Here is a 16,860-nt window from a genome sequence, read left to right as displayed (position 1 = left end):
CTCCTAGCACTGACCCTGGGCTGCCCCCACCCTCTCCTAGCAGTCCCTGGCTATCCCCACCCTGTCCCAGCAGTCCCACAGTGCCCACTCCACTCCCAGCAGTCCGCGGTTGCCCTCACCCCACTCCTGTCAGTCTCTGGCTCCCCCACCCTGTTCCTAGCACAGACCCTAGACGGCACCACCCTCTCCCAGCAGGACCCTGGGTGTCTCCACTCTCTCCCAGTAGTCCCATGGTGCCCCCACCCCACTCCCAGCAACCCCTGAGCGCCCCCAGCACTCCTAGCAGTCACAGGGCACCCCAACACTGCTCCTAACACAGGCCCTGGACTGCCTCCACCCCGCTCCTAGCAGTCCATGGTCACCCCAACGCTCTCCCAGCAGACCCTGGGAACCTCCACCCTCTCCTAGCAGTCCCATGGTGCCCCACTACACTTACAGCAGTCCCTGGGTGCCCCACCCCACTCCTAGCAGTCCCTGTGCTGCCTGCTCTCACCCCACTCCTAACAGTCCCTGGGTGCCACCACCCTCTCCCAGCAGTCTGTGCATGTTCCATGGTGCCCCCTATCCCAATCCCATCAGTCCCTGGGTTCTCCCCTCTCCCACCAATCCAAGTGCTCCCCCACCCCATTCCCATACAGGAGCGATCCCCTCCCCCTTCCTAAACTGATGCCACAGCTGATCCACAAGCCTTGCCAATGTTCCTCTGCAGCAGATGGAAACTGTGGTGATTGGGGGGCCCACGGTGGTGGAGTGCGGGCCCCTCCTATATCTGGGCCCTGCGCGTAGCGGCGCTGCGCAAGAACAGACAACGGAGACGTCCGCTTGCTCCAGCGCTCCGGCTCCAACTGCCGCCGGGCGCCGCCTTTATTAAACTGGTGCGCATGCGCCGGCTCGTGGGCCGCGCATGCGCATTATGTGTACCACGTACACAACAGAAACAAACGCAAATGTAAGGTCACTTTCACGTGCTTCCATTTCTGTTTGTTTCCTGGGTCAGCCACGCCTGCTGACCCTAAGACTGGTCCCAATACACACAGGACATATGTGGCGGGGGCCATGTTGGGATGGGATATGCACAATAGTGCAGCCCATCTTGAGGTGGCTTTTTTGTTTTTTTTGGGTGATTTTTTATTTCAATTCCCTTTTCACCCCATTCGGCCGTGGGGCTGCGACCCCCGGTCATCAGGCAAGCCCCACAGTTTCAATACCAGTGACTTAGAGTGTTTGGAAATAACTCTAACCATTGCCTTTTCTGACCACATCTTTTTCCTACAGAGGGGCACCCAGGAAGATCCAGAAACTCAGTTAAGCAGGGGTTACTGGAGACAGAAGACGTGTAATGCTATGCCTGCCTACAATTGTCTCTGACCAAGTGTTTTAGATCCATCTTCTCCTACACTAGACTGTAAGCATTTTCCACCAAACCTAAGAGGTTTAACTGAGAATGATTGACAGAGTTTGATCCAGGCTTCCCCAACTCAGATCCGTGGATCTGTGGCCCAATGTGGTGTCCCTTTCATCCAACTGAGCAGCCTCCCAGGAGACCTCTGCCACATGGCCTATGATGTATAGGGCCCCTCTGGTTCCCCTACAATCCAATCAGTCGTCCTCTGGTCTGGACGACCACTGGGGCGCTGTCTGAGATGCAGGAGATCTTTACCCCTAGCCATTGTAGGGCTATGGCACTCCCTACCTATCCGGTGCGTTCCTAGGCCACTGACGCCGGGCGGGCCTGAAATCACTACACCGGTGCATCACCTGCACCAGACCAGCCTGCCTGAGATCGGCAGTTGAACTGACTCATCACTACTGTGCAAGGCACAGTGGACCACCAGTGCATCTGCCACGTCAGTCCTCGATTTCCTCTCTCTCCGCTCACTCCATACACCTTGCGCTGGCACCGTGTAGCACAAGGCTTTCAACATCAGAAGGACCTCATCCTCTGTTCCCTGATCGCCGCAGGGTCTGCCTGCGGTCCGGCTCAATCACTGCACAGTGCTGGGCCACCTCACACACCAGGGTTCATATCCATTCGCCTCTTATGAAGATACCCAGCGCGGCCATGATGCATCACAGCAGAATCCTCATATCTTTCCCCTCACACAGGACTCAAGCCTTCAACTGCCGCCTCTGGTTACTCTGTTTTCGTGGCGCAACATTTTCCCAAAACTCCACCCTGTCCCTCCGGATCTATTCCAATATGCCTGGTGCAGATCACTTAGTTAATAATTCACCATAAGTGCATATTTTTATGTATCATTGCTGCCAAGCGAGGGAGACAGCACATCAAGTGTCCATGCTGTCAACACCACCTGGCGGTCTCCTGCACACCAATAACTGAATTGTGAAGGTGACGACGGAAAAAGACAAAAATTGGAGGAGGCACCCCGATAACTCGGGCAGGGTCCTCCTCCTCCCTCCTCCCTGGGTAAGAGGGAGGGATAAGGCGAAGCGCGCCAAAGAACGGAGAAAGCCAGCGAAGGGCAACAAAGAAAGGGGGTGGGCGAAACTGCATATTAGAGGCGGGTGTCCTGCTGCACGAAGCATCCAGCCCTAAGCAGAAGGAGGCCCGCCGCAGCAGGAATGATTTTCATTTTCCAGCCACCCACCCTGCATAAGAGACTAGTACGACGAGGCCTGGCCGTTGACGTCGCAGGATGGCGAGGCAGTGTTTTGGCAACCACTGACAAGAAACAGACTGAATGAGCCATGGGAAAGTTGGAAGGGTCTTTGCTATTCTGGGACCAGCGTCTCTTGGGAGCCTAAGTGGCGGGGTTGTCTGGTGGTTGCAATGAGGGCTCAGCTTCCCCCGAATAAACGACGCGTCTCTCAGCCCAGGAACACCTGCAGGGGCAGGCGAGTCTCAGGCACGAAGGGTTGGGGGAGTTGTGCCTGCTGCGGACTTTGTTGGGAAAAGGGGGAAGCAGGTTTTGGACACGGAGCAGTCGCTGCTCCTTCAGAATATTTTCACAATTGTTTGCTGTGTTTTTTATTATGTGTGTGAAAATAAATCTGCAGCCTTTTTATGCCAAAAGGAAGACATGTCTCATTCTGCACCTTACTGGTTGGGAAAGGAAGGGGCCAAAAGGAATGAGCAAGAGTAATGTATGGTGGCATAAGTAATGGACAAATGCCCGGGTTATGCTCTATGCATTGACATGCAAACCCAAGATCATCTTTTGTTTTGGCCCTGCATTTGCATTAAAATACGGATACAAGAATACAAAGAACAAACAAGGCATGGACATGGGGAGAGGGCATTTAGACCTCTGCTTCACAGCCACTACTCATATCAAGTAGTTAATGATAATGATCTATTATTTATATAGCGCCTTAATCCAAAGCTCTTTACAGAGCACATATTTACATACAATATCACCCAACCGAAATTGGAACTCATTTATCGACCTCGGAAGGATGAGTTGGCCTTGCCAGGATTTGATCCTGCGACTTGCAGATCACGCTCAGATCGCAGCAGCAAGCACTCAACCCACTGAGCTATCTTACCGGACAGCCTAAGTAGCAAAGTAGCTGAATAGTGGCTACTCTTTGTTTATAGCTAATGGCTTTTTATTCTTTTTTAGCACAGACCTATGAGATGAGGAAATTTACAATTCCCAGAATGCAAAAAGTCTTATGGCTGAATGAGGGCATAAGACATGTATTGGGGCCAGCTTTCAATACTTAAAGCTTTGCTGAAATGCAGTCCTCTCTTTTTAGCTACAAAGGTTTCCGCAATATGAATTCCGGGATATTTACCAATCCTGGCGTCCCTATTTATTTATGAATTTATTTATTTATGTATTCTTGTCAAGTCACAACGAGACCACTTGATTGCTTCAGAGCGCTCATCCAAAGACCCAAACAGAAATGTGCATCCAGGTAGATGGTATACAAGTGCCACGATGCCCCTTTTGAGTCATCCAAGTGCTCAATAAACTGCATATATTTTTTTTAATTGTTTTATTGGTTAAACATTAATCCATTGTTAACCTTTAACAAATGGTCGAGTAAAATTTCGACTCTTCGTGTGTAATTAATCTCAAAATCAGTTTGTTGGTATTCACTGGTCTTGATATTCATCATCTGTCCTTATTTTCTTGAAAATCCATTCTACTAGTTTCAACACATCCAATGTCTAACCAATTTTATGTACCGTCATTAGTCTTTCCCACATTCCTCCTCAGTGATATAGTCAACATGCATCAATGATTTTCTCAGAAATCTATTTCTTACTGTTTGGGGCGCTGGGCAGGAGAGAGCTAAATGCCTCATAGATTCGATTAGTTCTGGGTTCTTACAGAATCGACATTGGGCAGCCTACTCAGTTATCTGCTTTCTCAGATATTGAACTTCTCGCAATGGTAATATGTTCAGTCTACAAGAGATCGCGATAGATGGGCAAAGGAAATCTCTTCATGTATGCTGGGAGATAATTTACTGCTTTTTTTCCCAGATAATGTTCAGGCAATATCTATTCCCTGCTTTTGACGTATCAGTTTCAAGCCAGTCTCTTTCCTTTAAGAGTCTTTTAGCTTTGTCTGGGTTGCCTTTTAGGGTTTCTATTTCCATTTCTTGGTGAAATAGTATATCTATACATTTTTGTTTCCATGCTCCTAAGATTCTTCCTTTGGCATATGGTGTAGTTTTTAAACTTTCAAAGGGAGCTGCGGGTCTCTCAATGATACATTTATGGTATAGAGAGAGTGATTTCCAGAGGGCTATAGAGGCCATAGATTGGAGCCTCAGTTCATGTCTAATTGTGGCAATTTGCAAGCAAGTCGGAAGTCTAAGTATCTTCCGCCAGAAATGTGCTTCTAATTTTCCCCAAGTTTCCCATGTTAGGTTTAGCAGAGACTCCGCCCCGTATGTCAGTACTGGTATCACCTTTTGTTTAAAAAAGGTAATAATTGGAGTCATAGATAATGTTCCATAACTTTGATGCAGTACTCTGACTTGAATGGTTAGTTTCATAAGTCTTTCCTTTAATAGGTCATATTGGGCTTGCTCATTGGTGTTTTTATTTATCATCACGCCTAAGTATATTATAGTATCCACCCCTTTTAGGGCTTAATTTTCAAGTGACCACGTATGGGGGATTTTTTTCTTGACACCTCGGGCTGTATTCATTATTAGAATTCTTGATTTCTCTATGTGTATTTTCATTTTGTTTTCATCCAGGTCGTTCTTAAACTCCACCAATCTTCTTTGCAATCCTATTGCCGTTAGGTCGATAAAGACCACATCGTCCGCATGTAGGACCGAAGCCAGATCTTCATTTTCTTGTTTTGGCAGGAAAGCCCGAACAGTTTCTTGCGATGTTTGCATGTCCGCCATGTATAAGATGAAAAGAAATTGGGCCAAGGCACATCCTTGTTTGATGCCTTTGGAAGTCCTGATCTTGTCTGTTTTTTCTCCTCCTTTGGACATGATTATTTGGATTCTAGTGTCTGTATAAAGTTCTTGTATTGCTTTCGATAGATCTTCCGGGCAGTTCCAATTTTTTTAATTTTGTCCAGAAGAGGTCTCTGCAGACAGTGTCTGATGCCTGTTCCAGGTCTATAAATCCTAGGTGAAGGGTCCTTTTGTGTCTGTTGCTCTCAATTTTAGTAGATTTATCAAAAACAGGTTCAAGGAGGTTCCAACTCCCTTCATAAAGGCTGTTTGACGATTATTAAGGATGCCTGCCTTTATGGCCCAGTTTTTAAGATCTCTCAGCAAGATTGATGAGAAGATCTTCCTAATTGAATCTAAAAGGGCTATTGGCCTATAGTTCCTTGGGTTCATCCGGTCCCCCTTTTTGAAAATCGGGTCGATCAAGGAATCTTTCCACGATGATGGTATTTTTCTGGTTTTTAAGATTTGCTTGAACATTACCAGGATAAAGTCTGGCCAAGCTTCACCATTTTCTTTGATCATCCCATTTGAAATACCATCTGGCCCTGCTGCTCTCGAGAAGCTTAGCTGGTCGATTCTTGATGTTATATCATCTTTATCAATATCTATGAGACAAGGTATCCCGTTCTGATTATCTCAGGGCGATTTCTGGCCTGTATCATCATTGAAAAGCGCAGTAAAATGGTTCACCCAGACTTCTTTTGGTATTTGATTTGTATTTGTGGCTGCTTGAAGGTCTTCACACTTATTTATAATTTCCCACAAGGAGTGTGCGTGCCCCGTTGTTACTGCCACTAGCATTTTTTCGGCGTCACCCTGTGCTCTCCATGCCTTTGACGATTGTAGCCAGTTTTTGTAGTATTGCTTATTCCATCTTATCAGGTCTAATTTATCCGGGAGGAGGCTTCGGGATAGTCTTCTTTGCTGTGCTCTATACTCCCTTCGCTTCTTAACTAGTTCTTTATTGTACGCATGTTTCCTTTGAATTGTAGGCTTTTCCTTAGGATTTCCTTTCACTTCAAATTATTTTAGCATCCATCTATATTCTGTTGCATTTATATTGCTTATGATGTTATTTGCCAGTTTTTCTGCTAGTTTCTGAATATTAGCGGGTTTGATTCTAAGTTGATTTCTTCCCCATGTTATTTCCATTGGGCAAGTATTCAGTTTGATCTGGGTCTTTCCCTTCCATAGTAGATCGATTTCTAGTAGTATATGGTCACTTGTTGTTTGTTTCTTTATCGTAAATGATTTGGTGTATACTAGTGTCTTTCTAGACACAAAGCAGTAGTCAGGTTTAGGTCCCCAGAGATCAAGATCATCTGTTCGGGGTCTTCCTCCATGGATTGGTCAATGGGTCCAGTAATAGTTGCGATATAGTTTTCTAAGTCTATGTCTTGGGTACTCCGGTAAGTGTTGATTAGGAGGAGTCTGGGTTCCAGTTTCCCTTTATTTTTATTTAATATTTGGACATAAGGGTTTCGTGTTTGGTGGTCTTGAATCTGAATGTTACAGTCCTCTTTAATTAGGGTCAGCAGACCTGCTTTTGGCCTTCCCTTTGGGCCTTTCAGCGCAGGGTTGATGTAAGTTTGGTATCCCTCACAGAGTGGCCGAGCTCTTATCCAGGATTCTTGTATACATATGATCTCGTATTCCATTAGGAAGTCAGTTTCCCCCAAATATAGATGTCCAAATCCCCTCGTGTTCCATGATGCCAAGAAGGATATTTGGGCTTGTTCCTCTTCCTCATTCTATTGCTTCTTTTTCTGTATTCCAATTTCTGTGAGGCCATTACCCTTTACTACTTGGGCCGGTTTGGTTACTTCATTGTCTTGGTGTTTTGAGTGTTGTCTCGAGTTATCCACTGTGTATTTCATTTTTGCTAACATTCTGACTGTCAATCTATGGTTTCATATTTCCTGTGTATTTTTCACAATAACCCCTCTCTTCTCTTCATTTCGACTTGTCCTTTCCTTGGAGGACTTTTCAGGCATCCCTAGATGATTAGGTGGTTGCATGTCTGCTTTATTTGACTTCTTTATCATCGGGCACTCATATTTGAGTTGATACTTATCTGCAGAGTGTGTGTTTCGCCCCGGTTCCTCCATTTTAGTTAGGCTCAGGCCCATGTCCCATAGTTTTGACTTTGTTTTCAGCACCATGTCTCTTGCCCTCTCTGACCTGAAATGTATGATTGTAAACTGCATACAAATCAATCAATTAATCTATCGATCAAGTGCAGAGAGACGGAGGAGGACGAGAGGAACAAAGTTGGCGATTAAATGCAAGAAAGAAGAGTGGAGTAGTTTTAGTGTCAAAAATAGGAAGGTAAGGAGTTCCCTAGCATAAGAGTTTAGACAGTAAACCGTCAGCCTACAAGGTGTTGCTTTGGCAATCTTGTGCCATTTAGGAGGGCACAGACCAATGATCTGAGGGGTCTTCCTGGTGGTATTCCGTGATTTATTTATTGTGGGGATCTATGCTAATACTGTAAAAATAAAAAAAAAAACACGCCGAATGCCGAAAATGTTGATTTTTTTTCTTCCGCTTTTGTACACTTTTTTTTAGCAAAGAAATGCGTGGGGAGACCCCAGCAGCCCCACCTAACCCCTATTACTAATTAATAAACCCCACGACCGATCTACATTTGCGATAAAAAGTGTACGAATTTGTTAAATAAAACATTACATTTTTGGTCTCGCAGGGATGGGGCTTTGACATTTTGCTATGATACCTTTTGAGGTATGCATGGCCTTGGTCATGGATGGTTTTGGGGGTCATAAAAATATATCAACCGGAAAACCTGTGAGTTGTACAACTATTGTTCTAATATTTATAATGGGAAATGGCAATTTCACTGTTGTCTAAGAGAGCAAATGTAATGAGCTGATAGGAACAGGAGATGCAGGAACAAATTGAATTAAAACAGTGGAATGAAGTCAGAAAAGTGGGCCTTTTTTTCCAACTTCACTAGCTTTACTAGTCTTCAAAATCCTCTTACTCAGAAGTTCCTTAGCATGCAGACTACTATTCGCGCCTTGAAACACTTGTGTACAGGCGCGTTATAAATGCCACATCATACCATATATTATGCAGCTAAGCAATCCATGTCATACTACTTCCCCACATTGCTAGTTTGGAAATCTCATCATGATTTCATCCGAAATGTCCACCTTTGATTTTCTCTGAGCATGTGAGATTCAATGCAATGGTTTGAGATAAGTATGCATCTTGCAGATGCAAAAAGCCAGAATGGGGTGCCAACACAAAATAGTCCACAGGTTTTTATTGTCTCTGCATGCCATTAATCAGTGATTATTTGGCATAAAGGTAATTGTTCTTGTAACCTCTAAAACATGGCGCAACCTGTCGGCCCCACCATTAGGCAATCTTGTGAATTAGAGAACTCACTATTATTATTTTCATTATTATTCTAATAATTATTATTATTATTAGGGTATTCATTGAGTGCGGGCATAGCTTTGCGAAGCGACAGAGCGCTTTACAATCATAGGGGGCATAATAAGGTTAGGAGGTTAGGGAGCATTGAAGCAAGGGAGTGGGGATCTAACAACAGGGGAGGGCGGGCAATAGTCTGCAAAGGGTCTGCAAATAGCCTGGGAGGTAAACAGTGGGGATCAAATCATCCAGTCTTAGGTAAGGTGAGGAGTGGATGGTGTATGGACCTTGGTTTTAGGGAGCAGCCATTCCTTGAAGAGGAGGGTCTTGAGCTCCTTCCTAAACTGTAGAAGCGAGGGGGCGAGTCGGATGTCTTCTGGTTTTTTCCTTCCTGTACCGGCAGGGTTCAAGTCTGCACATGTCTTCACTTCTGGTGGATCGTAGGCCTCTGGATTTGCTGAGTTTCTCAGTGAGGTAGCTTAGGGGCTTCAGGTTGACAGCCTTGAATATGATGTAGCAGCTTTTAAAAATGATGCAGGCATTCAGTGGGAGCCAGTGCAGTTCGATAAGGGTCGCAGTGATATGGTCGAAGTTCTTTGATGAGTCGTGATGCAGCATGTAACACCCATCTCAGTGGAGCCAGGATAGTTTCTGGAAGGCCTTTCAAAAGGGCATTGGTGCCATCTAGGTGGGAGGACCAAGACTTGGACAGCAGATCTATAGTTCTTTTCTGAGATGAAGGGCTTGATTTGTTGCAGAAGAGAAAGTTGGTATTAAGCTGTTTGTGTCTTCCTTGCTATGTGCTGTTTGATGGAGATATGTCTGTCGATGTCAAACCAAAGGGACTTGGCATAGTTTGCCAGCTGGTGTGTAAAGCCCTTGAGGTGCATAGCAGAGAGGCAGATCTGGATGGCCGGGTGTTCAGTGTTGTAGTTCAGCAGTAGGAATTCAGTCTTGGAGGGGTTGAGCTTCAGGTAATCACTGGACATTCATGACTGGATCAATGAGAAGCAGGCCTTGAACCTGTGGATGTCTTCGATGGAGGATATCTTTAGGTTGAGCTGCATGTCATCTGCGTATTAGTGGAAGTGGGTGCTGTATGGAGAAAAGAGAGTTCCATGTAAAGATTGTAGATCAAGGGGGATGGATGGACCCTTGGGGTACTCCACAGGAGATGGGTAGATTTGCAGGCCGATTCATGGAATAATTAGTGCGGCGCAAGTGGGCAAAAACGTGCGAATCGCAGTGGAATTGCGAAAATCGCAGTGCAAGTGCGGAAATCGCACGAAAAGCAGCGCACATCGATTCATGGAAGGGCGTGCGCGAAAAAACCATCTGATGTGCGCTAAAAAAGTGCACGGCGCACGTTGGCGCACAGGCCATCTAACGGCGTGCGCCAGGTCACAGCGAAAATCGCACAGGCCACAGCGAAAATCGCACATAGCGCGGCGCACGCAACAAAAGTAGGCGAAACACGGGGCGTAACACTCGGAATGGGGAACAACTTGCCAAAATGTGGGCGTCACAGGGGAAGTACAGGGTGCAAGTGCGCGGAACACCCACACGCTCGCCTACAACACGAATTCATGGAATCGAATAGGGCAAAACAGCGCACGGTCAAACCAGCGCACAAGCACAAACACGACCGCCACAAGAAAGCAGGCGGTAGCGTCCCTGGGCCTGTAAAAAATGTGCGCCAAAAGGTGCGCCAACAAATAGCACCTATATACAGCTATGATGAATGTCCTATACTGTGGCCCTCCAGGACAAATGACGTGCAAAGGGGTACCCACAAACACGGACACCCGCTGACTGAAAAATAACGTGTGCGTGTATTTCGGGGGGCGTGGGAAGTTTCACACGCGAATTGGCTGGGTACGTGGATTCCAGGGGTGCGCGGGAAGTTCCACACGCGATTTGGCTGGGTACGTGGATTTCAGGGGTGCGCGGGAAGTTCCACACGCGATTTGGCCGGGTACGTGGATTTCAGGGGTGCGCGGGAAGTTCAACACGCGATTTGGCTGGGTACGTGGATTTCAGGGGTGCGCGGGAAGTTCAACACGCGATTTGGCTGGGTACGTGGATTTCAGGGGTGCGCGCAAAGTTTCACACGCGGTTTGGCTGGTTACGTGGATTCCAGGGGTGCGCGGGAAGTTTCACACGCGATTTGGCTGGGTACGTGTATTTCGGTGTTGCGGGTGAATGCTACACGTGATATGGCCATGTGGGTCCCCCCAGGTGTTCCCTCTACACCCTCCACGGCCCCTGCAAGCAGCCCACACCACAGGGTACTACCCTGCACCCCTGCTCATGTCCCACAGGCAACCCATCCACCATGGCCATGCCCACCAGCCAACCCACATGTCACCTTGCACCACTGATCACCAACACATGTCTCCCACCACCCCCACCCCCCCAGCCACCAGGGGCAGCCTCCACCAGGCCCCCACTCATGTCTCCCACCACCCCCACCCCCCAGCCACCAGGGGCAGCCTCCACCAGGCCCCCACTCATGTCCCCTATTACCCCCACCCCCCACAGTGCAGGGGCACCCTCCACCAGGCCCCCACTCCATGTCTCCCACCACCCCCACCCCCCAGCAGTCAGGGGCAGCCTCCACCAGGCCCCCACTCATGTCTCCCACCACCCCCTCCCCCCTGCCACCAGGGGCAGCCTCCAACAGGCCTCCACTCATGTCTCCCACCACCCCCACCCCCCAGCCACCAGAGCAGCCTCCACCAGGCCCCTACTCATGTCTCCCACCACCCCCACCCCCCAGCAGTCAGGGGCAGCCTCCACCAGGCCCCCACTCATGTCTCCCACCAACCCCACCCCCCAGCCACCAGGGGCAGCCTCCACCAGGTCCCCACTCATGTCTCCCACCACCCCCAGCCACCAGGGGCAGCCTCCACCAGGCCCCCACTCATGTCCCCTATTACCCCCACCCCCCCGCAGTGCAGGGGCACCCTCCACCAGGCCCCCACTCATGTCTCCCACCACCCCCACCCCCCAGCCACCAGGGGCAGCCTCCACCAGGCCCCCACTCATGTCTCCCACCACCCCCATCCCCCAGCCACCAGGGGCAGCCTCCACCAGGCCCCCACTCATGTCCCCTATTACCCCCACCCCCCCGCAGTGCAGGGGCACCCTCCACCAGGCCCCCACTCATGTCTCCCACCACCCCCACCCCCCAGCAGTCAGGGGCAGCCTCCACCAGGCCCCCACTCATGTCACCCACCACCCCCCACCCCCCAGCCACCAGGAGCACCCTCCACCAGGCCCCCACCCATGTCTCCCACCACCCCCTACCCCCCAGCAGTCAGGTGCAGCCTCCACCAGGCCCCCACTCATGTCTCCCACCACCTCCACCCCCAAGCCACCAGGGGCAGCCTCCACCAGGCCCCCACTCAAGTCTCCCACCACCCCCAACCCCCAGCCACCAGGGGCAGCCTCCACCAGGCCCCCACTCATGTCCCCTATTACCCCCACCCCCCCGCAGTGCAGGGGCAGCCTCCACCAGGCCCCCACTCACGTCTCCCACCACCCCCACCCCCCAGCCAACAGGGGCAGCCTCCACCAGGCCCCCACTCATGTCTCCCACCACCCCCACCCCCCAGCAGTCAGGGGCAGCCTCCACCAGGCCCCCACTCATGTTTCCCACCACCCCCACCCCCCAGCCACCAGGGGCAGCCTCCATCAGGCCCCCACTCATGTCTCCCACCACCCCCCAGCTACCAGGGGCAGCCTCCACCAGGCCCCCACTCATGTCCCCTATTACCCACACCCCCCTGCAGTGCAGGGGCACCCTCCACCAGGCCCCCACTCATGTCTCCCACCACCCCTACCCCCCAGCAGTCAGGGGCAGCCTCCACCAGGCCCCCACCCATGTCTCCCACCAACCCCTACCCCCCAGCCACCAGGGGCAGCCTCCACCAGGCCCCCACTCATGTCCCCTATTACCCCCACCCCCCGCAGTGCAGGCGCAGCCTCCACCAGGCCCCCACCCATGTCTCCCACCACCCCCTACCCCCCAGCAGTCAGGGGCAGCCTCCACCAGGCCCCCACTCATGTCTCCCACCACCCCCACCCCCAAGCCACCAGGGGCAGCCTCCACCAGGCCCCCACTCATGTCCCCTATTACCCCCACCCCCCGCTGTGCAGGGGCAGCCTCCACCAGGCCCCCACCCATGTCTCCCACCACCCCCTACCCCCCAGCAGTCAGGGGCAGCCTCCACCAGGCCCCCACCCATGTCTCCCACCACCCCCTACCCCCCAGCAGTCAGGGGCAGCCGCCACCAGGCCCCCACTCATGTCTCCCACCACCCCCACCCCCCAGCCACCAGGGGCAGCCTCCAACAGGCTACCACTCATGTCCCCTATTACCCCCACCCCCCCGCAGTGCAGGGGCACCCTCCACCAGGCCCCCACTCATGTCTCCCACCACCCCCACCCCCCAGCCAGCAGGGGCAGCCTCCACCAGGCCCCCACTCATGTCCCCTATTACCCCCACCCCCCCGCAGTGCAGGGGCAGCCTCCACCAGGCCCCCACCCATGTCTCCCACCACCCCCTACGCCCCAGCAGTCAGGGGCAGCCTCCACCAGGCCCCCACCCATGTCTCCCACCACCCCCTACCCCCCCGCAGTGCAGGGGCAGCCTCCACCAGTCCCCCACCCATGTCTCCCACCACCCCCTACCCCCCAGCAGTCAGGGGCAGCCTCCACCAGGCCCCCACCCATGTCTCCCACCACCCCCTACCCCCCAGCAGTCAGGGGCAGCCTCCACCAGGCCCCCACTCATGTCTACCACCACCCACACCCCCCAGCCACCAGAGGCAGCCTCCACCAGGCCCCCACTCATGTCTCACACCACCCCCGCCCCCGCAGCCACCAGGGGCAGCCTCCACCAGGCCCCCACTCATGTCCCCTATTACCCTCACCCCCCGCAGTGCAGGGGCACCCTCCACCAGGCCCCCACTCATGTCTCCCACCACCCCCACCCCCCAGCCACCAGGGGCAGCCTCCACCAGGCCCCCACTCATCTCCCCTATTACCCCCACCCCCCCGCAGTGCAGGGGCACCCTCCACCAGGCCCCCACTCATGTCTCCCACCACCCCCACCCCCCAGCAGTCAGGGACAGCCTCCACCAGGCCCCCACTCATGTCTCCCACCACCCCCCACCCCCCAGCCACCAGGGGCACCCTCCACCAGGCCCCCACCCATGTCTCCCACCACCCCCTACCCCCCAGCAGTCAGGGGCAGCCTCCACCAGGCCCCCACTCATGTCTCCCACCACCCCCACCCCCCAGCCACCAGGGGCAGCCTCCACCAGGCCCCCACTCATGTCTCCCACCACCCCCACCCCCCAGCCACCAGGGGCAGCCTCCACCAGGCCCCCACTCATGTCCCCTATTACCCCCACCCCCCGTAGTGCAGGGGCAGCCTCCACCAGGCCCCCACTCATGTCTCCCACCACCCCCACCCCACAGCCACCAGGGGCAGCCTCCACCAAGCCCCCACTCATGTCCCCTATTACCCCCACCCCCCGCAGTGCAGGGGCAGCCTCCACCAGGCCCCCACTCATGTCTCCCACCACCCCCACCCCCCAGCCAGCAGGGGCAGCCTCCACCAGGCCCCCACTCATGTCTCCCACCATCCCCACCCCCCAGCCACCAGGGGCAGCATCCACCAGGCCCCTACTCATGTCCCCTATTACCCCCCCCCCCCCGCAGTGCAGGGGCACCCTCCACCAGGCCCCCACTCATGTCTCCCACCACCCCCTACCCCCCAGCAGTCAGGGGCAGCCTCCACCAGGCCCCCACCCATGTCTCCCACCAACCCCTACCCCCCAGCCTCCAGGGGCAGCCTCCACCAGGCCCCCACTCATGTCCCCTATTACCCCCACCCCCCCGCAGTGCAGGGGCAGCCTCCACCAGGCCCCCACCGATGTCTCCCACCACACCCTACCCCCCAGCAGTCAGGGGCAGCCTCCACCAGGCCCCCACTCATGTCTCCCACCACCCCCACCCCCCAGCCACCAGGGGCAGCCTCCACCAGGCCCCCACTCATGTCCCCTATTACCCTCACCCCCCGCAGTGCAGGGGCAGCCTCCACCAGGCCCCCACCCATGTCTCCCACCACCCCTACCCCCCAGCAGTCAGGGGCAGCCTCCACCAGGCCCCCACCCAAGTCTCCCACCACCCCCTACCCCCCAGCAGTCAAGGGCAGCCTCCACCAGTCCCCCACTCATGTCTCCCACCACCCTAACCCCCCAGCCACCAGGGGCAGCCTCCACCAGGCCCCCACTCATGTCCCCTATTACCCCCCCCCCGCAGTGCAGGGGCACCCTCCACCAGGCCCCCACTCATGTCTCCCACCACCCCCACCCCCCAGCCACCAGGGGCAGCCTCCACCAGGCCCCCACTCATGTCCCCTATTACCCCCACCCCCCGTAGTGCAGGGGCAGCCTCCACCAGGCCCCCACCCATGTCTCCCACCACCCCCTACACCCCAGCAGTCAGGGGCAGCCTCCACCAGGCCCCCACCCATATCTCCCACCACCCCCTACCCCCCAGCAGTCAGGGGCAGCCTCCACCAGGCCCCCACTCATGTCTCCCACCACCCCCACCCCCCAGCCACCAGGGGAACCCTCCACCAGGCCCCCACTCATGTCTCCCACCACCCCCACCCCCCAGCCACCAGGGGCAGCCTCCACCAGGCCCCCACTCATGTCCCCTATTACCCCCCCCGCAGTGCAGGGGCACCTCCACCAGGCCCCCACTCATGTCTCCCGCCACCCCCTCTCCCCAGCCACCTGGGGCAGCCTCCACCAGGCCCCCACTCATGTCTCCCACCACCCCCACCCCCCAGCCACCAGGGGCAGCCTCCACCAGGCCCCCACTCATGTCCCCTATTACCCCCACCCCCCAGCAGTCAGGGGCAGCCTCCAGCAGGCCCCAACTCATGTCTCCCACCACCCCCCACCCCCCAGCCACCAGGGGCACCCTCCACCAGGCCCCCACCCATGTCTCTCACCACCCCCTACCCCCCAGCAGTCAGGGGCAGCCTCCACCAGGCCCCCACTCATGTCTCCCACCACCCCCACCCCCCAGCCACCAGGGGCAGCCTCCACCAGGCCCCCACTCAAGTCTCCCACCACCCCCACCCCCAGCCACCAGGGGCAGCCTCCACCAGGCCCCCACTCATGTCCCATATTACCCCCACCCCCCGAAGTGCAGGGGCAGCCTCCAACAGGCCCCCACTCATGTCTCCCACCACCCCCACCCTCCAGCCACCAGGGGCAGCCTCCACCAGGCCCCCACTCATGTCTCCCACCACCCCCACCCCCCAGCAGTCAGGGGCAGCCTCCACCAGGCCCCCACTCATGTCTCCCACCACCCCCACCCCCAGCGACCAGGGGCAGCCTCCACCAGGCCCCCACTCATGTCTCCCACCACCCCCACCCCCCAGCCACCAGGGGCAGCCTCCACCAGGCCCCCACTCATGTCCCCTATTACCCCCACACCCCCGCAATGCAGGGGCACCCTCCACCAGGCCCCCACTCATGTCTCCCACCACCCCCTACCCCCCAGCAGTCAGGGGCAGCCTCCACCAGGCCCCCACCCATGTCTCCCACCACCCCCTACCCCCCAGCCACCAGGGGCAGCCTCCACCAGGCCCCCACTCATGTCCCCTATTACCCCCACCGCCCCGCAGTGCAGGGGCAGCCTCCACCAGGCCCCCACCCATGTCTCCCATCACCCCATACCCCCCAGCAGTCAGGGGCAGCCTCCACCAGGCCCCCCACTCATGTCTCCCACCACCCCCACCCCCCAGCCACCAGGGGCAGCCTCCACCAGGCCCCCACTCATGTCCCCTATTACCCCCACCCCCCCGCAGTACAGGGGCAGCCTCCACCAGGCCCCCACCCATGTCTCCCACCACCCCCTACCCCCCAGCAGTCAGGGGCTGCCTCCACCAGGCCCCCACCCATGTCTCCCACCACCCCTTCCCCCCAGCAGTCAGGGGCAGCCTCCACCAGGCCCCCACTCATGTCTCCCACCACC

This window comes from Ambystoma mexicanum, chromosome 6p, assembly GCF_040938575.1.
Source record: "Ambystoma mexicanum isolate Mex_15411 chromosome 6p, UKY_AmexF1_1, whole genome shotgun sequence".
Classification (NCBI taxonomy): Eukaryota; Metazoa; Chordata; class Amphibia; order Caudata; family Ambystomatidae; genus Ambystoma; species Ambystoma mexicanum.
This window is presented reverse-complemented; position numbering follows the sequence as displayed.